Raw genomic sequence first — 27,858 nt, forward strand, 5'->3', positions numbered from 1 at the left:
AAGTAATGCATCTAATACATTTAAAAGACTTAATATATATCAAATTGTTTTCTAAATGGAGACAAATGACTTAAAGGGTAACTTCATTCTGAACAGTGATGTTGGGTTATACACTTCATCCAAACTCTAGGGCTTTGGATCATTTCAAAGAATGAAAAAATCAGTGCATTGATTTCAAGAGAACTGATGACTAATAATACCTTTTGGTATTAACTTATTTTTGCAGAATTCCTTCTTATCTCTAAGAATATGGTCAAATTGCTTATTTACACAGCTAATAATTTAAGATGGGAAAATTCAAATTAATTTTCCTTCCAGGCATTGTTTAACTGGCAGATACTTCCAGTGTTTATTTTGTATTTCTGACATCATTTTCCTAGTTACTACCATTTTACAAAGAAAAAATAATATTGAATAAAAACTACTAAGGGTGAATTTATTAGCATTAAATGCAAGAAAGAAGTATGGACAGAACATTGAACAAAGAAATGCTAAACATAGAGTGTTTTCCTATTTTTATGTTTAATACCCTACCACTGATTTATTCCTATAACTTGGAGGAAAAAGTGCTTAAATCTGTCATTGTCTCAAAATAAAAATTCTTTTTTCAGTATGGAAAACCTATGAACACATCACCTGCTATTTTTATACATGGAAGAACAATGTAGAAAAGTGAATATTAAATATATATTTAATTTTAAGGAAACTGTTTAACTCATCAATACAATTTTCTAACTATTGTCTAGTTAACCTATGATAATTGCTAAATATTTGCTTAAGAACTGAACAAGTGAAGGTAATATCTCAGTCAGATGATAAAAATTATTTAAACAGAGGCATATATACCTACTATCTAGTGAATTTTCTAGAGTGCAGTAAATCATAAGCCTATCTTATTATAAAAAAATCAAAATAAGATATTTAGTTAGCACAAATTTAATATATGGAATAACTTAGCTGCTCAGTAATTTTAAGGCATTGAAAAATCATGAGTGAATTTGTTTACCGAGATAGTGTCATGAGCTTTAAGTCACTCAGCCTTTAGTATAGGAGGAAAATAGGCAAATTTAATTCCAGTTTGGATTTAATAAAAAAACACAATGCTGTTTGCTTTTGTGATTTCTTATTCACATCCCAGCTCTAATAAAATCATATGATGCCCATTCTCAGAAAGTTAGGGTCTTCTTTTACTTCACCTATATTAATGCTTCTATCCCACTATTTGAATTAAAACATTCTTATCAGACTCTCCTTGACTCAAGGTGAAGATTTGATTCCATTTGAATGTATAGCAGCACAATGGCTTGTATAAATTATATGTGTAATGTACAGATAATATAATTAATGTTATGTATGTATATATAAAATCTATGTGTAATTAATACATATCTATTAATTAACTGACTTCAAAGTAATTTTGGATTTCCTGTCATGAGATTCTTTGACATAACTTCCCATGTTTCATCTTGAGTGTTTCTAGATTTCTAATTTATTTTTTTATGTTAAGCATTGAATTTATTGTTAAAGGAAATGAATACAAACACATAGCAATAAAATACTTATGGTCACAATGTACACCTCCACATGAAAATGAAATAATGTATAGTAAACCATAAAATCGATCACAAATAGGCAAATTTTCATGTTTTAATTATAGTCAAAAATTCATAGTCTGGTGATAGATAGTATTTAAAGATAGTGGCAGAATATTCACTTTTCCCATTCATGTTCAAAGATCAAACATGAACAAAGTATCTACTGACATTCTGCTGCATGATATAATATTGATTTTTATCAATGTTTCAATCAGTTGTTCATCTTTCGACTCATATAAACTGAAGAACAGTGCATTCTCAAGCTAGAAGGACCAGAAAAGTGTTTTGAAATATAAAGTAACATATTAGTGACTCTTTAAAATGACCTCTTAGTAGCATTACCCAGATTCTGTGGCCTTCTACTTTAAAAAAAAATTGAGTGCCTATTTTATTCAGCATGACAACAAGGAATTAGGCTTTACAACGAAATACATTGGCTCTGTCATTTCTCTCTTTTTTTTTTTTGGCAATTGAACCTTGGGCCAGTTTCCAAACATTTATGTCCCTTGCACTCTCATCTGCTACAATGAAGATAATTTAATTCTTCTGAGAACAAATTGAAAGTTTCTTCTATGAGTTATGTAATACAGATATATATTATCTGTCTATTATATATCATCTATCTATTCATTTCATAAAACAAATATTCCTACATGCTAAACACAACAAATGAAATCTCTCCTGAGGACAATGGTGACGATGACAACATCAGGGACTGAGTGCATACAGACAAGATTGCCCTCCTTTAAAGACATTTACTGTTCAGCAGTGAGACTGAAATGGGGACCATGAAAGATGATACAATGTTACAAGGTATGTTTCAAGACTTGGCAGAAAAAAAAGGAAGCCTTGGAGGGAACACCTGTAGTTATCTAAGGGAATTCCTAAATACCTCTCATGGTACATTAAGGAGATTTTTTAAATGGTTAACACTTGGACAGGTCTGCAGGCTATTAGTACTTATAAAGTTGGGAAAGTGCATTCAACCAGAAAAAAATTGCAGGTGCAAAGTATGAGGAGTTGGAAGAACTTAGACATTCTGAAATCTATGAAATTCAGAAACATTGGATCATATTTTTGGAAAAGGGTATTGTAGGAAGTTAGATTAAGGTAGATAAGGGGCCAGATAGACGGTAATAGTAAAAGTAACAATAGCAAAGACATAGCTAACATTGATTAATTATTTACTCTTATTAGGCATTATGCTAAATAGTGGATAAAAATACATTATTTCATTCAATTTTTACAAAAACCTGCTAATACAAGTACTTCATTAAATTTGTCTTTTAGAAGAAGAAACTAATATTTACTGAGACTAAGTGATATGCTCTAATTCACCCAACTTTGAAGTTGACAGGTACATCTTTGAACTCAGACATTTTTGTTGGGATAAGAATGAAGGATCTCTGAGAAAAAACTTAAAAGTCCATGCTGCATATTTTATAAATAAAAAAATGTTATGCTGAAAATCTAAAAAGAGCTATCAAGATTTAGAAGTCACTATCAGAAATGTTGAGTTTAAGGCTTTGCTTGGACCCAAACATTGGCATTACTCTATGCAATTATAAACCTTGGATATGTAATAATAACAATATAATTAATAAAAATGAGGGATTGAAGGTAGAAGAAAGGATGAGTTTATTCATTTTACATAGCAGGGAATTATTAGGTAGTAAATGTAATGTGTGAATTAAAAAATATGACAATAAACAAAACTTGAAGAGATATTTTAAAATTCTATCCTTCTATAATTTTATATTTTCATGATCACTAGTTAATATCTTTTTTTTCCAGAAATACTTATAAGGAGGCTAACATTTCAGTTTTTCTCTTTAGTGATTCCTCCTTTGGTAAGTGAAATTAAATTTGATAATATTAACATAATAGCATGAGAAGATTAATCACACTGTCATGAAACTTTTCTGATTGTTAATATTTCTGTCTTTTTAAAATATAAAGTTGTATCTAGAAAGATGTTCTCCAACTTTAAACATTTTAAAATATTTATAAATTGTTATTACTATACCTTACTCTATATTCTAGGAAGATTCTGTATTGATTGTACACTTTGTGTTGTAAATATGTATGATTTATGTGCAAGGCATATACGTATTTAAAAGGCTTTATTTTTAAGGTAGAGATTAGATAGTAAAAACGTAGTATCTGAGGCTTATTTTGAGAGTCATGCCTGCCTCCTCTGCAGCCAGTGCGTCTGAGTCAGGTAGCTGCACAGCCAGGGAGCATCCGCTTTTTCATTGACTGCAAAAATTTAAATTAATCTTGGATTGCCAATAATGTCAACTCCAAGTACTTCCTCAGCTATCTATTTCCGGCTGTGTTTGCAGCTATTCCTTCCTCTTCTTTGGCAATTATTAACCCCTGGACAGTTCCACGTGCTTTGGTTCATTACCACATACCATTCAGAGCCTCCATCCATAAAGAATTCCGGTCTAACACTAATAATATGGGTTTTCTCAAACTGTTCTTTGCAGGTAGCTTCCAAGCTGTGATAACTCCACACAACTCTGCTGTCCTTTGAAACAATGCCTACAGACTTCAGCGGAAGAGTACGTTTTGTTTTCCAGTCTGTTACCACCTACATGTTTCTCTGTGGACATTTGCCGCTGTGTAGTAGAACTTACTCAGCTTCCTTTCCCTAATGTTAACCACAAGGAAGAAATAGTTCCAGAACTGTTGAGTTTTTTTTTTCTTCCTATCTTTGATTTTCATCTGAGCTTTAAAATGATACCGGGATTATGATTAAAAATAAAAACAGTGTGGGCACTATTGTTTATTTCCATTTTTAATTTTCATTTTTGTTAGCATGCGTTTGCAGTGCATAATGTTTACATGCCTTGTGAGGAGTCGGAATCTGTACATGATAATGTGCACCTTGACTGTTTATTCATTCCTTTCCCTTCCTTCCAGCCTCCCTCCTACCATCTCTTGTTTTCCTCATTATTTCTTCTCCTCTGAATCTCTGAGTCATGGTTATATTTAGAAGTAGTATATTATTTGCAAACCAATGGAGCTTTGAGGTGGGATAAAAGTTCTCAATCACGACAGAGTTCAAAAAAAAAAAAAAAAAAAGAACGTACTGTATTTAGAATTTCTTTGTGGCATCACTGAGATTGCCAAACTGTTCCACAAAATGATTCTAAAGGAATTAGGGTCAAAATAAGGATGAAGAGGTCTCAAACTGTACCTGACTCTTTCCAGAATTACACTGAGGCATAGAGATGTGTTGTTTGTTTCTTTAAATAAAGTGTCATCTTAGCTCAACAGAGTTAGAAACTGTGGCTGCAGGGATATACAGTATTATCCAGGAAGAGACTCTGATCTCAAGACCTCACAATCCAAAAGGGCAGATAATCAGAAAATTAAAATCCAGGAAGATAAGAGCAACAATGAAAGGGAGTTCAAAACCGTGGAGAAGAGCAACCTAACAAAGACTCGGAGGTCAGGGAGTCTTCCTGAGAGATGACATCTCAGCTGAGTCTTAAAGCTTCCCTGGGAAGAAGCAAGTAAACCCAATGAAATTCTCAATGAGGAGATTATGTTTAAACTTCCCAGTAGAATCATTGCGGATGAAAGTGCTACTTTTTTCCTTTTAGAACCTTTCTTCTCCCTGAGGCAATTATAAAGGCAAAATTTCTTGCCTGAAAAAGAATCAACAGGGATTGGTTTGCAACCTGGTTGTACAGTATTATCAGAAAACCTGCACCCAAAGCTTGAGATGGATGATTCTGCCAAGGATGAGTAGAGAGAGATAGATAACACGGGTAGCTGAGAGGGGGAGAGAGAGAGAGAGAGAGAGAGAGAGAGAGAGAGAGAGAGAGAGAGAGGGAATGAGAATGTTTCTCTTGAGTAGCTGAGATATCAAACAGTTGCTGGGTTATCAGTGCTATGAGTAGATGATGTCAGCTTGACAATTTCCTGCTGGCAGAAAAAGAACACCCCCAAGGAAAAGACACTGATCTTAGTTTTACTTACTCAATTGGGGGTAATGTCTTGCCAGGCTTTGCTAAATATGTTTAGAACCCAAAAGGGATATGGTTATTGTGTGTCTTCTGCTTACAGCAGTGTTAGTGTTTCCCACCTGAATTTCAGAGTGGGTCCCAGGTGTTGCACATTCAAAACACAGGCCCCTGGACAAGCAAGACTGTAGCCAGTGCCTAGTGTAATATGCCTAATGATGCCTCTCGAAATTCCTTTGCCCACCAACTAGGGCAAGCTGTGTTTATACAGTATATGATTTTTTAAAAGGCACCTTCCTCCTTGAAATAGTTGGCCACTGATGTATGAAATTTCTTTAAGTGAGATAAACTTTTCATTCTGTAAATTGCAGCTGAGGCTCAAAATGCAAATAGCCCTTTGGAGATAAAACTTTTGACTTTAATACTTTCTTGTGACTGAGTTGAATGAAATTTTATCTTTTTAAGAGTAATTTTTTCAGTGCAAATAGCACTAGGGGTGCTTTTGTGCATGAGAATGTAAAGAAAAAGAGAAATGAGGAGAAAGAAAGAAGAAAAATGTCCCAGGTGACAAGAGAAGATGGCCTACACTCTATGACTCTGAAGAGCCTGGGTGAGTTTGACATAGGCTGGGTGATTGCACAAGTACCATTCTGAACGTAGAGGAGGCTACGTCTACATATCACATGGTAATGGGGATTCCTGGAGACAAAAGAGACTGTGTACAGATGCAGGTGTAGGCAATAGGTATGTGTACACTTCTACTTACACAACACTATTCCCCCCTATTGGTGGGGCTGTGAGACACTGACCAAGTTTACAAAAATGCCAAGGTCCTGTTGTGGTGATGCATGACTATTGTCCCAGCTATTCTGCAGGCTGAGGCAGGAGGATGGTAAGTTGGAGCTCAACCTGGGTAACTTAGTGAGAACTTATCTTGAAATAAAAAATAGAAAGGGCTGAAAATTTGGCTCAGGGATAGAGCACTTGCCCAGCATGATTGAGACCCTGGGTTCATTTCCATTGCTGGAGGAGGGAGGGCAAAAAAATGCAAGCAACCTGAGTTAATTGATGTTCTTGCAATTGGTGAACACGGACTGGGGTCAAACATCAGGAAAATAAATCTGCTTAATTTGAAACAAAATTTCCTGTCAGCCAGCCCTCTGAAATACTTTTTATGATATCACTAGTGAGTAATGTATAGCTAAAGCAATGAAGTACAGCTTGTCCTAAATGCTCATAGATCATTGTTCCTTACAATCTAGGCCTTTTTTCTTCATCTTTAAAATGACCACACTAACAGAAAATATCTTCTTAAGGATCTGAGCAATAGAAGTGAGACAAGAAGTGAGAAAAGAATGAGAAGAGAAATCAAGTAATAACAATGATCAAGTATTTGCTCTAACAGGCAATTGGAGCTTAATTCCAGCAAAAGAATTTTGTGTTTTGTGTAAAACAGACTTAAAAGGGCAGGCAAAGAAGCTGGGATACATATGCTTAAATTCTGAGGGCCATTGTTTGAGAGGCATCTCTAAAATCTTTAATTCTTCTGATCTTACAGTTCAGTTCTAGAGGCATTAGAAAACCTTCAAGCAAAGAAAGGCGGGGGATGGCTGTTGCGAGTTGGACAAACACTGATGAGAACAGAGGGGAATGTGGATGGTGTGGGTAGGGACCATCTGTCACATACAGCATTCATTTTTCACTTCTCCTGACATGCCAACCATATATGATAAATCATATCATGCAATTTATTAATTTACATATTCGATGTAAGTATAGACGAATACTTAGAGGACATTTCATTTGTAACATCTGTGTTTCTTATTTTTATAGTGATCCCTTGGTAAAATCTTATCTAGGTCCTCCCCTTAGAGGGAGAGAGTTAAAAAGAGTAATTAACGGGTGTTTAGGTAAGGGAATAAATTCCAATATGATACAAAGCTTTAGCTCAAGGGAAAAACAAAAACAATGAAATAGAAGTTCTCTCCTCTAATCACTTTATAAAATAAATTCTCCTTGGGTACTTTTTTTGCAGGATGGTTACTGCAGTCTTCTTGTTTGGTTTTTTACATGTAGAGTGCTTTCCCCAGTATTTTAGAGGATATTCTTGTATGAAAACAAGAATAGATTAAAGCGTCTTTATCGATGGTGGAAAAATCAAACTAGAGGAAAGAATAAATCTTGGTTCTAATGTTGCAGGTTTATAGAATATGGTGTGCAATATCATCTGATTTAAGTGAAAGGGAATGTATGTTTGTTTTACTTTTTCATTTTTTTATAACAGCAAGTCAATAGTGATTAAGTTTGAAACATGTGTAAACCTTTATGCCAAAATACCAAAAGAAAATCAATAGTTCCCATAAAACTACCAGTTCTGCGTTAGTTTTTTCACTTTAGAGCAGTGAGTGGTATAGTTTGGCCTCAGAGCCCAGTCTGTTTTGCTGCCTCTCTCTCTCTCTCTATATATATACACACACACATGTATATACGTATATATATGTGTGTGTGTGTGTATATATATATATATATATATATATTTTTTTTTTTTTTTTTTTTTTTTTTTTTTTTGACCAGGGATTGAATTTGTGATCTTGCGCTTTCGAGGAAGGAGGTGGAACCACTGAGCTAAATCCCCAACCCTGGCTGCCTATATTTCTCATAAAGTTTTATCTGAACACATTTTCACCCATTCATTTATGCTTGTCTATAGTACTACTTATGGTAGAATTGAATGGTTGTGACTGCAAAGCTGAAAATAAATTGGTATTTGTTCTTTCACTGATCACTGTTTTGGAAGAATAATTTACTATCACTAATTATCAAGAATTCTAAAATTATTAAATTAGCTTCCATTTCAGTCACACTATTCTGTTATGGTCAAGTAATAATGTTTTTATGTGACAGAGTTATAAAATTATAAAATTATATGTTCAATGGTAGACATTATATTTGCCTGCATTTCATAAAATGAGTATGTGAAATTTTTAGGAAAAGCAACCTGATGAATCAGATGCTAGATGGAGTTTAGACTTGACTCAGTTTGCCTTTTTATTTTCTGGAAATGAAAACTTGTAAGAAGCTGGTAGCCAATTAACCATGTCCATTATTGGAGAAGAAGAAGTCTGTATCAGTCAGTGTTCAAGTAGAGAACTGATTTAATGAAAGATATAAAATTATATAAGGATTGAGAAGATTATCTTACAATGGCTGCACATAGAGTCAGCCTGGAAGAGTGCAAAAGGGCTGTCTGTACTCTGGAGATAGGAAGGATCAAGTTGAAAGCCTGGAGCTCACTGCAGTGTTCTGTGAGAGTTGGTATCAGGAGGTCAGAGTCTGCACTGGAAGGCTGAAGAGTCTGTCCCTGAAGCCAGATAATATCCAAGGTGAAGATGAAGATTGGAGCTCCTCCAGAGAAACAGAGATGAGTCTTCCTTCTTCATTTCCCTTTTATACTATTCAGGTGATAAGCCGCCATAGGGTGGGTCTTCTGTCTTCGGTAAATCCCCTCAGCCACACTCTAAACAATGTTGATCTGATTCAGTTGAGTGTTTCTTACTTAAATTGACACAATCAGTTAACTATCATGAAGTCTCTTCACAATCAGTCATGTATTTATTTCCCTTCTTTTTTACAGTTATTGGCATACTGTTTCCCAAGGGTATGGAAATAAAATCTAGTCTTTTCTCTGATTTGAAACCCTGATTATAGACTTTTTGTCTTAGTCAGGTAAGAAACTTAATCCCCCAAATCCACTGAATTCTGCCTTTAAAATAACATTGCATACTCTTTCTGTGGGTCTCTCATAAAGCTTCTTTCACTTAATTTTCATACAATCACACTTTAAAACCCTATCTGAGTAACTCATTCAACATATAAAATTCTGTCACAGTTAGAAATACCTGGATCAGGCATCTCACAGAGTTCCATGCTACTGAAGCATTAGTCCTCAGGATGGTGGCTTTGGGAGGTGGTGGAAACTTTAAAAGGTGGAGCCTGGTGGGAAGTCCTTGCATCACTGAGGCTGTGAAGTCCTCCTCCTGCAACTTCCTGGTAATCCTCATGAGAAGGGTTGTTACAAAACAGATAAGGCTGCCTTCCCTCTCTCTCTGTGCTTCTTAGCTGCAGAGGTCACTTGTACACAGTGTCCCCATGATGTGACATGGTCTGCGTTAGGTCTCAGTGGAGGCACTTAATAGGCCTACCCTATCTTGGACTTTGAATCTCTAAAAGAGTGCTCTCTGTAGTTTTATCTTCATAAGTAGCTTATCTCAGGCAGTTTATTGTAATGATAAAAAGTTGATTCTTACAATGCTATAAAATGTAGTTGGAAATTATAAAGTTCAACTAAAAAATTTAAACTATATGAAACTTACTTTCCAAGAATTTTTCCAAGCATTTTGTGTCCTAATTTATTCCTTCAAATCATATAAGTTTTGTGTATTTATATGATATTATTGATAAATGGAATTTTTTTTTTCAGCAACTGAACAATTTGACTTATTTAGAAAGGAAATTAGTGAACTAAATTTTTACAATTATTCCTATGGAGTCAGGAGAACAGGGCAAGGCAGGTCGGCTGGAAAACAGGAGGTGACCTGTCAAATTACAAACACTTGGAACAGAGGCTAAAAACAGTAAAAACCTGGTCTGGAAAGAGGCTGAACAACAGGATGTGACCTGTCAGTCAGAGCCAGGATGCATGGTCAGAGCAACTTCTGACTGGGAGGATCTGAGAGAGTATAACAAACAGATGGCAGCTACTGTGCAGCCACTGTGATCATACTGTTTTGCTGTTTTCTTGTTTCTGTAATGGCCTATCCTCCTTTCGGGATGAATCTCTCCTTTCTCTTCTCTTTTCTTCACTCTTTCCTTTTCTTTCTTTTCTTTCTTTCTTTATTTTTTAATTTTTAAATTAATTTTATTGGTACACTTTAGGTACACAATTCATTTACATTTATCATTGGGTGTTTGTACCTGCACATGATATATCTTGGTTGTTATTTTTTTCCCCATTACCTGTGCACCCTTCACACCCTCCACCCTTCCCTATTTACATAGATTTCATTTCTATTTTTCTATTTTTTTTTTCTTTTCTCATAGTTCTTCCTTTCCCCTTCCCCTCCCTTCACTCCTTCTTCTTTGGACCTTTTCTCCTATTTCAAATTATCAATTATTCATTTTAATCATTTTAACTCTTGTTTACACTATCAGTTTCTCACACTAGAGAAACTATTTAGTATTTACACAAGTGTGTCCTATTTATTTCACTTGAGAGTATGGCATCGACATGCATCCATTTAACTATAAATGACTCTAGTTTTTCATTCTTTATGGCTGAATAGTACTCCATTTTATTTTAAAAAAACATGTCTTCTTTACCCAGTTTCCAGTTGATGGGCACTTGGGCTGTTTCCAAGCTTTAGTTGTTACAAACTGTGCCGCTATAAGCATGGGTGCACATATATCACTGTGGCATGATTCTTTTAATTCTTTTGGGAAGATACCCAGCAGGGGAATAGCTGGGTCAAATGGGACCTCTAGTCCTAGTTCTTTGAGGTATCTCCATACTGATTTCCACAGAAATCGCACCAGTTTGCACTCCTACAAACAATGGAGAAGGGTTCCTTTCTCCTCACAACCCAGCTAGCATTTGTTATTTGTTGATTTCTTGATAGCAGCCATTCTTTCTGGGGTGAGGTGGAATCTCAGTGTTGTTTTCATCTGCATGTCTCAAATGATGAGTGATGTTGAACGTTTTTTCATATATTTGTTCGCTGCTTTTACTTCTTTGTCTGAGAAATGTCTGTTCATTTCAGATGACCATTTTTGAATTGGGTCTTTGAATTTTGGCTGTCTGATTTTTTTCAGTTCTTTATATATTCTAGATAGTAGTCCTTTGTCTGAAGTACAGCTGCTAAAATTTTTTTCCCATATTGTATGTTGTCTGTTAGCTCTGTTGGTGGTTTCTTTTGCAATGCAGAAGCTTTTTAATAAGATGAGATCCCAGATGCTGATTCTTTCTGCTAGTTCCCATGCTGCTGAGGTTTTGTTCATGAAGTCTTTTCCTATGCCAATGTCTTCACGAGTTCTACCTAACTTATCTTCCAGCAAGTTTAGTATTTCTGTCTTAATATTTATATCTTTAATCCATTTTGATCTTAGTTTAGTGCATGGTGATAGGTATGGGTCTAGTTTTAATCTCTGGCAGGTTGAAATCCAGTTTTTCCAACACTGTTTATTAAATATTTCCTCCAATGAGGGTGGTTGGCTCCTTTGTCAAAGATGAGGTGGCTGAGCATGTCTGGAGTTGTTTCTGCATCTTCTAATCTGTTCCATTGATCCTCAGGTCTGTTCCTTTGCCAGTACCATACTGATTTTATCACAGTAGCTTTGCAATATAGTTTCAAGTAGGGGATTGTGATACCCCCAGCCATGTCTCTGTTGCTTAGAATTGCTTTTGCTATTCTAGGTCTCTTATGGTTCCCAATGAAGTTTTGGATTGTTTTCTCTAGTTCTGTGAAGTATATTGTTGGAATTTCAATTGGCATTGCATTGAATCTACATAGTAGTTTTGGAAGTATGGCCATTTTGACTATATTGGTTCTTTCTACCCAGGAGCAAGGGATGTCTTTCCATTTTCTTGTATCCTCTTCGATCTCTTTTTTCAGAGTGCTGTAGTTTTCAGTGTAGAGGTCTTTTGCTTCGTTTGTTAGATTGATTTCTAGATATTTCATTTTTTTAGATGCTATTGTAAAAGGAATTGTTTCCCTAATTTCTCTCTCAGTAAGTCTGTTATTTATGTACAAGAAGGCTATTGTTTTTTGAGTGTTGACCTTGTATCCAGCTACTCTACTGAATCTGTCAATTAAGTCTAGAAGTCTTCTGGTGGAGTTTCTTGTGTCTTCTATGTAAAGTATCATATCATCAGCAAATAATGACAGTTTAACTTCTTCTTTTCCTACCTTTCTTCCTTTTATTTCTTTCTCTTTTCTAATTGCTGTGGCTAATGTTTCCAGAAGTATATTAAACAGGAGTGGTGATAGTGGGCATCCTTGTCTTGTTCCTGATTTTAGTGTGAAAATTTTCAGTTTTTTGACCATTTAGTTTGATGTTGGCTGTTGGTTTTTCATAGATAGCCTTAATCAGTTTAAGATAAAGACCTTCTATTCCAATTTTCTTTAGGGTTTTTATCATGAATGGGTGCTGGATTTTGTCAAATGCTTTTCCTGCATCTATTGAGATGATCATATGGATTTTGTCCTTGACTCTTTTAATATGATGTATTGCATTTATTGAGTTATGAATGTTGAACCATCCTTGCATCCCTGAGAAAATCCAACTTGGTCAGGGTGTATGATCTTTTTGATGACCATTTGTATTCTGTTTGGCAGTATCTTGTTGAGGATTTTTGCGTCTATATTCATTAGGGAGATTGGCCTGTAGTTCTCTTTTTGGGTTGGGTCTTTCCCTGGTTTTGGAATCAAAGTAACACTTGCTTCCAGGAATGAATTTGGAAGTATTGCTTCCCTTTCAATGTCCGTGATGAGTTTAAAGAGTAATGGCATTAGTTCATCTTTAAATGTCTTGTAAAATTCAGCAGTGAAGCCATCCAGACCTGGGCTTTTCTTTGTTGGTAAATATTTTATTACATTTTCAATTTCACTCATTGTAATTGGGGTGTTTAGATTTTCTATATCTTCTTCATTTAACTTTGGCAATTCATATGTATCTAGGAATCTGCCCATTTCTTCTGTGTTTTCCATTTTATTGGAGAAGAGGTTCTCGAAGTAGGTATTTATGATCCTCTGGATTTCTGTTTGATCTGTTGTGACTTCACCTTTTTCATTCTTAATTGCATGTATTTGTGCCTTTTCTTTCCTTTTTTGATAAGATTGGCTAAAGGCTTATCGATTTTATTTATTCTTTCAAAAAACCAACTCTTTGATTCATTGATTTTTTTTGTATTGTTCTCTTAGTCTCCATTGCATTGATTTCTGCCCTGATCTTTATAATTTCCTCTCTTGTACAAGTTTTCGATTTGTTATGCTTGTCTTTTTCTAGGAGCTTGAGGTTCTGCATTAGGTTATTTATCTGAGTTTTCTCTGTTTTCCTAATATGGGCATTCACTGCTATGAATTTCTCACATAGAACTGCTTTCATTGTGTCCCATAGATTCCTGTATGTTGTACGGGCATTTTCACTTACTTGTAGAAACTGCTTCATTTCTTCTTTAATTACTTCTGTGACCCATTGATTGTTCAAGAGGGTGTTATTCAGTTTCCATGTGTTTGTTGGGGTTTTGCAGTTTCTTATGTTATTGATTTCCAATTTTATTGCACTGTGGTCTGATAATATCCAGGGGGTAACTTCTATTCTTTTACATTTATTTAGACATGTCCTATGAGCTAGGATGTGGTCTATTCTGGAGAATGACCTGTGTGCAGCTGAAAAGAATGTGTATTCTGATTTTGTGGGGTGGAACACTCTGTAAACACCTATTAAGTCCATTTGTTCAATGGCTTGGTTCACTTCTAGAATTTCCTTGTTAACTTTTTGTTGAGATGATCTGTCTATTTGTGATAGTGGGGTATTGAGGTCCCCCACTACAATTGTGTTAGTGTTTATTTGGTTTTTCATGTCTATTAATGTTTGTTTTGTATAGTTGGGGGCATTCGTATTTGGTGCATATATATATTTAGGATTGTCATCTCTTCCTCTTGGATTGTTCCCTTCACAAGGATGTAGTGACCATCTTTGTCTCTCTTAATTAATTTTGGTTTGAAATCTACTTTGTCTGCAAATAAGATTGCTACCCCTGCTTTCTTCTGGATTCCTGTGGCATGGAGAACTGTTTTCCATCCTTTTGCTTTCAGTCTATGAGTTTCTTTTTGAGTTAGGTGTGTTTCTTGTGAAAAGCATATTGTTGCATTTTCCTTTTTAATCCATTCTGCCAGTCTATTTCTTTTGATTGGTGAATTGAGGCCATTAACATTGAGGGTTATAATTGATAGATATTGATTTATCCTTGTCATGATGTTTTACTTTTGTTGGCTCTTTCATTTCTTCTTTTTTCCCCCTTTCCCTTTAGTGTCTTACCTTGCTTGGTGACCTCCCTCTGTTGGGCCTCATGGAGTTGTGGCCTTCATTGCTTTTTTCTAGGATATTGTGTAGAATTGCTTGTAGTGCTGGTTTGGTGCTCATGAAATTTCTCAGGTGTTCTTTGTCATGGAAGTATCTAATTTCCCCATCGATTTTGAAATATAATTTTGCAGGATACAACAGTCTAGGTTGGAAGTTATTTTCTTTTAGGGCTTGAAATACTTCACTCCAGGCTCTCCTTGATTTGAGGGTTTGTGTTGAGAAGTCTGCTGTGATTCTGATGAGCTTTCCTTTGTAAGTGATTTGTTTTTTTTCTCTAATTGCTTGTAGGATTTTTTGTTGTTGTTGAGTTTCTGGGATCTTGACTATTATATGTCTAGATGTAGATTTTTTTTTTATCATGGCTAGTTGGAGTTCTATATGCCTCACTTATCTGTATGTCCTATTCTCTACCTCTGTCTGGGAAGTTTTCCACTATTAATTCTGTGAACAGTTTTTTTATGTCAATTGTGCTTTCTCCTGTTTTTTCATGCCCTCGTATCAGTCTTATGTTATTCTTCTTTGCATCGTCTAGCAGTTGTTGGAATGATTTCTCATGGCCCCTTACTATTTTTAAGAAATCTCTATTTTCATGGTCTCTAACCACAATCCTGTCTTCTATATCTGATATTCTATCTTCAGATTCCCTTAATCTGCTGTGGATACTTTCAGTGGAGTTTTTGATCTCCTGAATACCTGTTTGAATCTGTTTCCTGGATTCCATTTCTTTCTTATGCTGGGTATTCATGGCTTCCAGGATGTTTCTGAGCTCATCTATTTATTTTATCTGTTTCTGTTCTAGATCCTCTAATCATGTCTTTCACTCTGCTCACCATCTCTGTAGATATCTGGGAGATTATTTCTGCTTTGAATTTTTCTAGAGCCTCATTCATCTGTTTTGTTACTTCCTGTGCTATCAGTTATCCAGGTGGTTGGTTATGGGACTTTTCCATCTCATTTCCCCCAGGATTTACCCTTGATGGGGTGGAAGTCTGAGTTTGTGCCTTGCTTAAATGTCTTCTCATTTTTGTTTTTGGTACTGTCCTTGGTTTAACTCCTGGGTTGATAGTTTGAAATTGCTTATTGTAGGTATCTTTGTTGCTTGTAATTAGAACCCTTATGGAATGATTGCTTCTCGGAGGTGTCTTCCAGATATAGCTGGTCTTTAAGTTTTGAGTCTCTAATGACTCCAAGGCTGTCTCATTTTCCTTATACTAGGAAGGTTCATTGACTAGATCAATAACAACACCTTAGCCCAAGTGATACAATCAGCAACACCACTGGATCAAGTACATCTTCAAAAATGACATTTTGTGGTAGTTATTAATCCATCACCTTTAGCTGTGTGAATTACATCAAGAGGACCATCCCAACGTATAGTGAATAAACTCTTCAATATAACAACTTTACTCTTTGGGATGGGTAGTTAGAAGGGATTGGGGAGGGAGGGACATATGGGAAGAAGGATAAGGGAAGGTTACCAGTGTGGCCAGAGGATACAAGAAGAAAAAAGAGAATATTAGAAAAATAAAGAAGAACTCCAAATGAGGACCAAAACAGGGACAAAAAGGGAAGATGAACAATGTGGGAGAGCAAGAGAGTGAGTGTAGGAGAGAGAGAGAAAGGAAAGAGAAAAGAAAGAAGAAAAGAAAAGTAGAGAAAAACAAATATTTGCAAAGAGTAAGAAAAAAATTTTCCAAGATAAGAGGAGCAAAAGAAAAGAGAAAAAAGCCAGCTAATAATACTAATTTGGAGAATAAAAAATAACAATGAAGATGAAGGGCCTCTTTCAGGGTATGTCTCTGCTGTCACAATAGACAATGTGGGTAGCAGTGTGCAGATATAAGTCAATGAGTCTCAGCAAGCTAGTCGCCGATCCATGAGATTCAGGCAGATTTCTGGCTGCAAGTCCCAAGTTGAGCTCCCTGTCCTCCTGTAGGGTTGAACTCTGCAGAGTTGTATTGCAGATTCCAGCTGCCCTTCCCCTGAAGATAGACCCGGTTCTGATGGGATGTGAAGATGACTCCAATTTACCCAGTACAGTGGTCTGGTGGTCTGGTGTCATCTGCGTCGTTGTAGTGTGGAACCTGGTGGCTGTACAGAGAAGAGGCTAGAGGAGCTCGGGGCGGGGGGTGGGGGTGGAGGGGGTGGGGGTGTTTTCCAGTGGATTGCTGCCAGGGCACGGGCTGATTTGGCGTGTTCTGCAAGACTTGGCGACCTCGGTAGGGCATCCTTCCTTTACTTTAAATAAAAGTTCAGTATACCATTTCATTAGTTGTCCTGGCCAATTCTTTCGGTGGAGCAGAAAGAGCCTGAAACTACCAGATACCATACCATCGAGTGAAAGTAACAAATGTTCTATGTTTCTTGTATTGGAGATGAGAATTGAGTCATAGAAATTGATATTTTTTGACTATTAGAATTTTTATATATGCAACGTATATTTACATTATAATAGAAGATTCTGGTTTAAAAATGGCAAAGTGCTCCAACTATAATAAGATGAACACTTGTGTCTTTTTCTCATGAAAATCTACCTTTAAAGTCAAAGCAAATGTAAAAGTAATATTAAGAAAATAATTGCTGGGTCCCTGTGACATTTTTCACATAGTCAATGACAATGAAGCAGTTGGGACAACACAAATGTTACATTTGTGGTAATGTTATTGTGTTTGGAGGATCACAAATATTTAACCACATAAGAGGCAGCAGAAGGCATTCTGTTAGCAAACTAACCATCTGTAAAAGAACTGACATAGAAATAGATAAAAATCTAGTTGCAGATGGTCAGACGTTTTATAGGTTTATTTCATTTCTTTCCTTGCAGCAGGAAAGAGCATTAATTTTAAGGTTTGGCTCAATAGACACTTAATTATGCATATGTCAGTTCACCATTTTTTATAACATCAGGATTTTGTAGTTCAATAGTAATTATTGATTCTACTTTCTTAGATCTAAGTGCAATATATATGCTCTTTCTAGTACCCAAGAGGGATCCTTTATACTCCTTTTTATATAAATATCTTCCTAAAAGAATCACTAAGTTAACTTCTATTGTCATAAATTTTCTATGCTTTTTAATGAAAACATATTGGATATAATTATAGTGTATCTGGCTTCTTTTATTCACTACAATCCCTGTAATTTAATTTATTACTATTCCATCTATGTTTGTTCATGTTGTAGTAGTTGATTCTTATTTTATTTTTATTCTACAATATAATACCTAGTATATTAATTATTAAATTAGCTAGTCTACCAATTGTTCACATTTTCCTGCCTAAAATTTTTGATTATTTAAATAAAGCACCTATGAGCATTGTATTTTTTAGGCAAATATGCTAATTTCTATTAAGGAAAATTACTTTCCTAAAATTGCTTTTTACTAAATACTGATAGTTTTCCAAAATTGTTTCACTACCTTAGACTGCCACCAACAATGTTGTAGTATTCCATAACTTTAACAACACGTGCTTTTGTCATATTTTCTGTCAGTCTAATAGGTTTCTCTACATTTAATGAGTGTTTTTATATATATTTCTCTAATGAGTAACAACTTTGGGCATCTTCTTTGTTTTAGTATTAGCTCTTTTAATACACTTTGCAAAAGGAATTTTCAAGTGTTCTGTCTTTTTTTAAATTTGGTTGTTTATATTTTTCTTTTTCATTGCTTAAATTCTAAAAATGTGGGATATTTTCATTACCTTTCTTTTATTGATTTCCAGCTGTTTAATTGGCATTTTGTCAAAGATAATTTGTATTGTAAATCTCTCAATATTTGTTAATATTGGGATGTAAAATTTGTTGACATTAACAAAAGATACAACTTGTCTTATTAAGTGTTTTGTGTGCATGTGAAAAGATTGCATATTCTGTGATTTTCAAATCTAGTATTCTAAAAGGTAATTACAATGAGTTGGTTAATATTCTTCAAATCTGTATCAGTGGTGATTTGTGTTTGCATCTATCATTTATTGAGAGATTTATTAAAATATCAAACTATGGTTGTAGATTTGTCTTACCTTTTTATTTCTGTCAAAATTTTATTTTTCTATATTCTGAAGAAATATTAGTCAATACAAAATTTCCATGTATTAGTCTTTCTGTTTGACTTACTCTTTGACAAAACAAAACCTCTCTATATATCTTAACTCCTCTTCCTTTACATTTATTGCCAGATGTTAATAAATTTACAATAGATTTCTTTTTATCAGCACATTTCTATTGTTTAACTTTTCTACCTGTGTCTTTATATTTATAGTGAATTTCTTATGAAAATTGCAGAAGCAGGATTCATTCTCTTCTTTTCATCAAGTTGACAAAGTTTTCTTTAAACTTGATTGCTTAGCCTACTTCTGTTTAACATAATGACAGATTCTTGGTTTTAAGTCAATCATCGCACTCTTTATTTTCTATTTGTCTTGTCCTCTTTTATTGCTTGATCCATCTTCCATGTCTTCTTCTGAATTTGTCAAATATCTCTATGACATCTTTTATATCTATTTAATTATAGCATAATTTTTTAAAGTAAATCTTCTTCGTTACTGAGGAAACTTAGAAGAGCGAAAAGGCCAGTTCTTAATTGGAGACTTTTGTAATTATTGGGATCCAACCCGGGGCCTCATGCCTGTGAGGCAAGCCCTCTATCAGTGACTCTCTCTGCCAGCCCCAGCAACATTCTTTTTCAAAAGAAATACAAGGTTATACGCTAGCATTCACTTAATGACTTGGACTATTTTCCTAAAAACCTGTCAGTGTTCTTGAATTTGCTGTCATGAAAAGTACAGCTTCTTTGGAATCAGCCAGTATAGTGATAGTGTGTGACTTTACATCTGGTAGCCATGTTAGCTCAGACATCAGTTTAGAATCTCAGTTCTCTTTTTGGTAAAATAGAGCCAATAATACTACTCAAGAAATAGATGTGAGGACTGGAGACACAGTAGTCCCTTTTCAACACAAGAGACTAAGATTAAAAAATTAAATTAAAAATTTACCAAACACTGTTTTAAGAACTTCAGAGCTGTGTTTCTGAGAAGGTCTACCACTTCATTTGTGGCTTTTTTTTTTTCCTTAAAGGTTCAATCCAGTGAATATTTTCAGGTAAGACATAAATTTAATGCAGAAATGGCAGATGAGTTCAAGTTGTTCTTCCTCCTAGATTTTTGATTTCTCAGGTCAAAGATCTTTTCCAGAGCAGTGTTATGTAAGCCTTTCCTGACCAGAAACCCACTTGCAGCCCAGCTCTGGAAGAGGAAGACCAGGTACATAATTTGGAGAGCTCAGTGAAAAATGAAAAAAAAAAAATCATGATTTCAAAATAGTGGTAGAAAATCATTTAATCAAGCATGTTGCCCATAAAGCTGGTCTGTGAGGAAGCACCTCACAGGAGGACCTGGGTTGAAGACTTCACACTAGAGTGAGAGGCAAGCCTTTTACAACTACATTGTGTTTCTTCCTAAACTGGGTCTCATGCAAGGATAAGGGGGAAATGACTGTTCTTTGCTTGTTTTTAATTACATGCCAGAACATGTCCTGCATCCTATTTAATTCCCAAAGTAACTGTTAGGCAAGAGTTGTCACATAATTTTCACATATGTGAATAAGAGAGTCCAGAAAGGGTATTGTGGTTGTCAAAGTTCTAAGTGTTTCTCTCTCTGGGTCTCCAGCTTTTTCCACGGCACTACTTTTCCAATGCACAAATGTTGATCTTCTATTTCATTTGCATGTGACTGTACCTCTGAGAGAACATACTAGAATCAGAGAGAGGTTTGGATCATATTTAAAAGTACTTTCCAACCCCTGGCTTTGGTGTTTCACAAACAAAGAAATAAAAATGAATTTAGTTTCAGATCTGTGTTATTCGAAATCTTTTTTGTAATTAGGCCAACAATTTCATTAATTAGCAAAAAATCTACTCAGTGTTGCACACCTGAAAATCATTAGATGCCTAGGTTTTGTGTTTATAAAAATAAAATAGCACCTATTTGCTCTTTTCTAAATGACTACTAGGATTTTATTATCCCATGTTTCTAAAAGCAATATATGTATTTATATATTTTTTTCAAGACCTTTAAAATTGCTTAGAAAGCTACATGAAGCAAAACTCATTTTCCCCTTCTATATAAAGTTCATATAAATTCAAAAGAATAATCTTGCAGTATCTATTTTCAAGATTAATCATTTATAAAACATAACAGAATTTAATCTCACAAAAATTAAATTTAAATTAAAATGTCTTTAAATTTGTGTGATGAGAAGAAGAATGAAGCTACATGATCTTTTTCTATTTCTGGCCCTGAATATGATAACACCAGTAAACTTCTAGAAAGATCTAAAAGCCAAAGGATACACTCTTACAGTAAGTAATTTGGTGGAAGGAGGAACAGAGTGCCAAGAACAGAGTGTAAATCTTTACAAAAGAAAATCAGAAAATTCACTCATAAAAATCATTGTTTCTCAATAAGCAATGTCTAACATAATCTACCTGAGGATATTAGTACTGCTTTTGAAATATTATTTGGTTGAAGAATGAGGTTACACTTTGATTGGTTTTAGTTAAAATGAAAGGAGTTTTTTTCCTTGATAAGATTCATGATAGTGAGTTTGTTAATTATTTTGGTGTATTGTTTGGTGTATTAATTTGGTATGAATAATCTGCTTTTAGGCTTGACAAAAAACCTAAAGTGCTTCTAAGTCTAATTTATATCTGTATCTTTCTTTGCAAAGAGTAGCTTCCTAATGTCCTCTTGATGGTAAAGCTTTCTCAGTACTTGTGGAAAAGGATAAGAAACTTGAGATCACTAAAAGAAAAAGATAAGGCAAGCAGAATAAAAAGAAATAGGTTTCTAGATATTTATGTACTGTCATAACAATTAATATTCTACAACCCAAAATATATTTATTAAAATGATTACAACACTGTAATATAATACAAAATAATAAAGAAAATACAAAATGTAAAGAAGAATAAATTAACCTGTACTTACCTTTGAAAACCTTCATGGGTGGTGTAAGGGAGACAAGAGAGAGGAGGGCTATTGTGTAGGACAACTTTCACCATCATTAATGGAATCGCTGTTATCTATTTGTTAAATGGAATCTTTTTCTTTTTTGTGCAACTTTAACAAGGAATCTATCCAATGAGTTGCTTTTGGCTCCTTTAGAGGATTTTGCAGAAATGTGACGTTGCATTGTTGTTAAACAGAGTCATTGCTCCCAGTACTACAAATTTTGCATTGTTTCCCATACTTTATACATCTCCCTAATCTTATTTGAAGTGAGGGATTTCTTTGCCTTTTTCTTCTCCTCTCCAGATGAACTCTCCCCCATAACCTCTTGCTCTTGAGAGACAATAACCCACAATCCCTTAGAGAGAGAGAAGCACTATTAGCTCAGTTGTGATCAGGTGACATTTGGCATCACATATTACTTTTGTTACAAGACATTGCTCAATTATCAACTTAAAATTTAATATTTGCTCATCTTTTAGAAGATTCACAGAACAAGTTACTCATAGTACAAAGTTTTATTATACTTCTCCTTACTTCAAAAGCATTTATCCCATTGTTTTTCCCACGTTCTGAAGCATTTCTGGAAGTCCTTTTTTGTGAGTATCTTTAGTTGCTCTGTCATGGCTGCCTTAATATTTGGAATCAATTCAAAACATTTACCTTTGGTGGTCCTTTTGACTTTGGGGAAGAGCCACAATGACATGGTGACAAATGAGGTGAATAAAGTGGATGAGGGTACACCATCTTGTTTTCACAAGCCTATATTTCTATTGGATGGCACTCCACAGCTGCATTCACTGTAGTTTTGATAACAGTTCATAAAGACAGGAAAAAGGACTTCTTGAACTAACTGAGAAAATGATAAGAATTATAGTTCAAAATTGAAAGGGGGTATTTTGAGGGGGGACTAATGGCAATATGTCTTTCACTACACTTTTTTTAAAAATTGAAACATTTAATCTGTATTTTCATCACAGCTCATACTTTCTGCGTTTCATTGAAGTACAAGCTTCTTCAAGAATTCACAAGAGAAGACGAGCATGGTGAGTTCCTCAAGAGTGGCTGACCCTCCTGGGCTGGCCCCTAGCCTGTTTCCTAGGCCGCTGCCTGCTGCTTCCTGCTCAGATCCTCCCTCTGGCATCTGCAGGAATTGAATTGGCAGAACAGATGCTAAATGTAGGGCAGAAGCCCATGGGGTGCACACCATCCTGCTGATGCTGTTTTCTCAGCTCAGAAGTGTTTTCATGCATTTTCATGTACCAGGTGTGCTGGACAATAAGCGTTTTGTGCCCCAGTTTGATGGAGGTTTCTAAAGTATTTGTTAATGATTAGTGGCTTCTCTCCCTTAATTCCTTAAGGAATTGTAAGTAGCTCTAGTGCATTATAATCCTACACTTGCAGTTCTGCCCTAACAGACTGTTGTATCTTTTTTCTTCCTCATCTTGTTTGGTATACTGATTCCAATGTTTAATTTCAGGTCTCTTAATGTTTTGAGTCTAATCATTGATTTGAGCTCTCTTTCCTTTTCACGTCCTTCTAGCATGGCTTGTTTTTGAGTTTGGGGAAATAGATTTTGTTCCCCAAATCAGCACTTTTCTGAGATGTGACTTTGGGGAAGTAATTGAATTCTGCTATCTGTGAAGGGGGTGACAACATTTCTTTTCCATAGACCTCTTGAGGAAAGTGTGCAAATAAGTGAGATCTTGCAATAAGTTTCACACTTCCCAAGCAACATAGCACATTGATACAAATACAAGGATATGGTTTCTGAGATTCATGCAAAGTCCTTTTCACCTTCACAGTTCTCTTGCAACTTAAACATCCCGCATGCTTCCTTCTGTGTCTCATGTCTGCTCCTTGGTTAGTCTCTTCTGATACCAGGTGAGATTTCTGCTCTGCTACTTAGTGTTGATTTCAGTATTGATCTTTTTGGAACTACTGACTTTGTTACAATATTGAAATTACAATTTAGTCTTGAAAAGTCCTCAGAATGAGACATGGTTTCCTAACATCTTGTCCCTCCTCTCTTTTTTAAATCTCTCCCTCTCTCTATTGCTCTAAGCTCACCACCTTTTTTCAAGGCTCAAAGAAACCACCCTGTGTGTGATCTGTATTTCCTTCCTACAGTACCTTCTGATAACATCTGCTTTACTGCTTCAGCAACTGAGATGCTGAATGGGTTCTATTTGACTTCTTGCCAGTTACCGTAAAGAAGGAAGAAAGAAAAAGAGGCATCGAAGACCAGAATGGAAAAAGCAGCACCTGGGGACAGCATTGATGTCATTGAACAATCTTAGCTGTTCCTTGACAAGCTGAAACACAAATCTCAAGCTGCTTTTTCCCTCTTTCCTGTCTAGTCTTTGCATGCTCTGCTTGCTTTTTCTTGATGCTCATCATTGTATATGATTTCTCAAATTTTCATTTAGCTAGTTTTTACTAAGCATAGGAAGTGAAGTATTTTAATAACTGGGGACTGCAGCAGGTGGGTCTCAGCTGTTTTGTACAAGGTGTCCACACACTACCATCCTTTTTTCTACCTTCCATTACCCTAGTCTTGTCAATCAGTCAAACCATGAAGTGAGTGCTTTCTTTAAACCTCCTTTAAATTTTCACTTATTTCATTTGAACAATTTATACTTCATCCAGGTTTGCCAGGACTTCCCTGGATCTGTCAATGAAAGTCCTTTTCCTTAAAAAACCTCTTAGTCCTGGGCATACTGTGAAGGTTGATCATCGTACCTCTGTCTCACCAGCTGAGGAACAGGAAATGAATGTCACACCAGATTGTGTCCCCAGTTGAACTTAATTTTCTGTCTCCTACTGGGTGGACAAACTATGTCTCACCCATCAGCCAATTTCAACATCTGATCTATTTTGGGGCAGTCTGTGACCTATGAGTTTTTACATTATTGAAGAACTATTTAGGAAATAAAAAGATAAATATACCGCAGAGCTCTTGTGGGTTACAAAAGCAAAAACATTACTCCTTGACCCTTGTTTACAGTAGAACTTTGTTAATTCACTGGTCAAATGATCTCTACTCTGCAGTGCAATGTGTTTTGGGATGTTCAGCCTTCATCCAGATTGCTAATGAGATGAGAGGAGAAAACAGTGACCTTTAAGATTATTGAAACAGACTCCAAAATGATGCACCATTTCTTTCATTATTAATTTTTAAAATTGTTCAGCAGAAAGAGGCAAATAACAGGGGCATAAATGACACAGAATCTTGTAAGAAATTTGCTTTTAATTCAAGTTAACAATAGATATCAAAGTAAAATCTTTTTGCACATTAAGTGGCTACCAGTTTTCTATATATATTATGCGTTGTCTCTCAACATCTGTCTGCTACAGAAAATTGGTCTAAACCAATACATCTTTCCTGATTTAGGGATACAAGTGTCCTACAAGACTACCAGTGAGAACTGACATTTTGCAGACATTCACAAAATTATGTATTTACTTGCTCCTGACACTTGTATGAGAGTTTAAAAATTTGGTAAGTCAAGATAGTTTTTATCTTTATCTCTCTCTTGTTTGCTCAGACCAAACAGAAAAATAAAATTTTAGAAGCTGAAACCTGTTGAAAAAGTTGAGTTTCTGTTGCAATTTAGGGTCCTGTGAAGTTTGCTTCATATTCTTAACTTCAGAATAATTCTTTGTGGATTAGTTCATCTTTTCATTACTTCTTTATATTATTTAAAGATAACTATAAGCTGGGTGCACATGTGTAACCCTAACACTTGGGAGACAGAGGCAGGGGGATCTCTGTGAGTTTGAGGCCAGCCTGGGCAACATAATGAGTTCAAGGCCAGCTTGAATTACAGAGTGAGACTCTGACCTAGAAAAACTGAGAGAGAGAGAGAGAGAGAGAGAGAGAGAGAGAGAGAGAGAGAGAGAGAGAGAGAGAGACTGTGATCACTATTTTCCAAAGACTTAGCTATATACCTTTCCCCTAGTTAACATAACAAGGTTAGACATAAGCTGTTAGAATGATTAGAAAAGTGGTGCTCTGTTGTATTACCTGTTTCATTTAATATTCTTTCCAATGCAGCATTTTACACATTCCCGAATGCTTCCAATTACTTTAGTTTGAGAGTAAGAACATTCTCTAAATTCTAATGGGAATCATTTTCAACGATAGAATTGAGAAGTGTGAGTGCTTGTGTTGCTCATTAAAATTTAAAATAAGGATACTCTGTCTTCATTCCTTCCTTTACTGAGGCTCACATTTGACCTGGTTCCTGACAAGGGCCAATAGCCAAGCTAACATGAATGAGAAGGCTCTATTTTCTATGAGATTTTCAAAAGAGAAAATAGTACAGATGCTTAGTCTAAAAAAGAAGCTGTTAGTTAGTGGCCAGTTGGTTCCTAGTGCTTTCAAAAGCAGGTGTTATGAACTGTTTAAAAAAAATAGATGCAATGAGAACATGCATTGCAATGAAAAGAGTCCAAGCATGGTAATATTCTCTTCTTTTGAGAGTCCTGGTGCTAGTAATGTTCACAGAGGGAGCCTTCCTAAATAGAGATCATTCTAAAAAAATCATTCTAAAGCTTTCATTCTGCAAATGAATAAACTAAGGCATCAGTGTTGATGGGACTGATTATGATCATCTAACTAATTAGAAATTCAGCATCAGACCAAGGTACAGGATATCTGACTTCTAGTATAGGGTTCTTGTTATCTGAGAAAAACTTTGTATGTGTGTATGAAAGGAGGAGGATAAAATAGCTCTTATACTTCCTCCAACTCAATACAAGTAGGTTGGGCATTCCAGAAATGTGACTGTCTTTCACATGTGGCTTGGGAAACCAGCCTTGTTCTTCCATATGCCCATGCTTCCTATACAATGAAGCTAGGCTCAGTATTATAGTGAATACATTAACAAATGATGTCATAGGTTTAAATATTTAAATTATATCTACACAATTTAAAATTTAGCTTAAAAATTAACTATCATATAAGGTGCCATCTGTAGATAAGTTACAACTTGGGCCAGTCTAATTAGTAATCAGGAATATGGTAATTTCTGTTGGTGTACAGATGTGGAAAATTTCTCGAGAGTAAAATAATTCCAAGTTGTGCATTTATGAGTCTTTTTTTCTTTAAAATTGATAATGTTAATATTCTAATAGTTTATGAATTGGTATTGTTTGAGGTTTTACAAAGAGTTTTTGCTTTTGTTTTATAACAGAAGAATATTATCTATTTATCTCCTTAAATGTAGAGCAGACTTTCTCAACTTGGGTCCTATTAACATTTAGAAAAGGCAATTCTTTCTTGTGCTTGTTTTTCTAAACACTGTGGAGTGTTTACTAGCATCCCTGAACAATACCTCCTAGATGCTAGAACTCTTGTAATAATCATGACATTAAAAGTGTTTATAGACATCACTTCCAGATGAGAACAAAAAACACAGGGCATCTGTTATATAAACAGTGATTTCTTGAACATAATTCAATTTATGATTAATGCTCCTAGGAAAAAGGCATCCACTACTTCACAGAAAAATCTTAGGGCCCATGCTTCTCTCATCCATAGCCACATTAAAGATGAGATGTGGTTCGAAGAAAAATATTATTTCTTTACTATATGTGTACATCATGTTTTGTATTTAAAGAACCAGTAAATATACTTTATTCAATAATTAGATAATTTTTCTGCAAGTGTTCAACTTTTGCAGTTTTAGTTTTACCATTATGAATTTTTACAACTAAAATTCTTTTTATTAGTTGTATGTGTGTAAATATGTATATGACTATAAATATATATATTATATATAAAACAGCAGAATTATGATGGTTGCAAACTATTCCACAGTTGCACAGTGTGAGTCTTCACTGGTAGCAGTTACTGTGTTTGGATGGATACCTTAAGCTGTTAGAATGACCATAGTCTTGGGAGCACTTTAGATGATTTTTTGAGTGACGTCCCTGGTATTTGTAAAGATAGTTCTGTTTTCTTTGGTTGCTTGGAAACAATGAGGTAGGGAGAAGCTTTATGAGGAGTAAATAAGTGGTCACACTATATTCAGTTATCTTGAACACCATTCTCGCTTCCATCATATATCCCCTGAGAAAGGATGTATCTTTTTAGCCTTTCAGATACTTGTCTTTCAAGTGTGTTTTCAGGAACAT

The sequence above is a fragment of the Heterocephalus glaber genome, unplaced genomic scaffold (genome assembly GCF_053883595.1).
Source record: "Heterocephalus glaber isolate CG9 unplaced genomic scaffold, H.glaber_assembly_v1.0 deba00001608, whole genome shotgun sequence".
NCBI lineage: Eukaryota > Metazoa > Chordata > Mammalia > Rodentia > Bathyergidae > Heterocephalus > Heterocephalus glaber.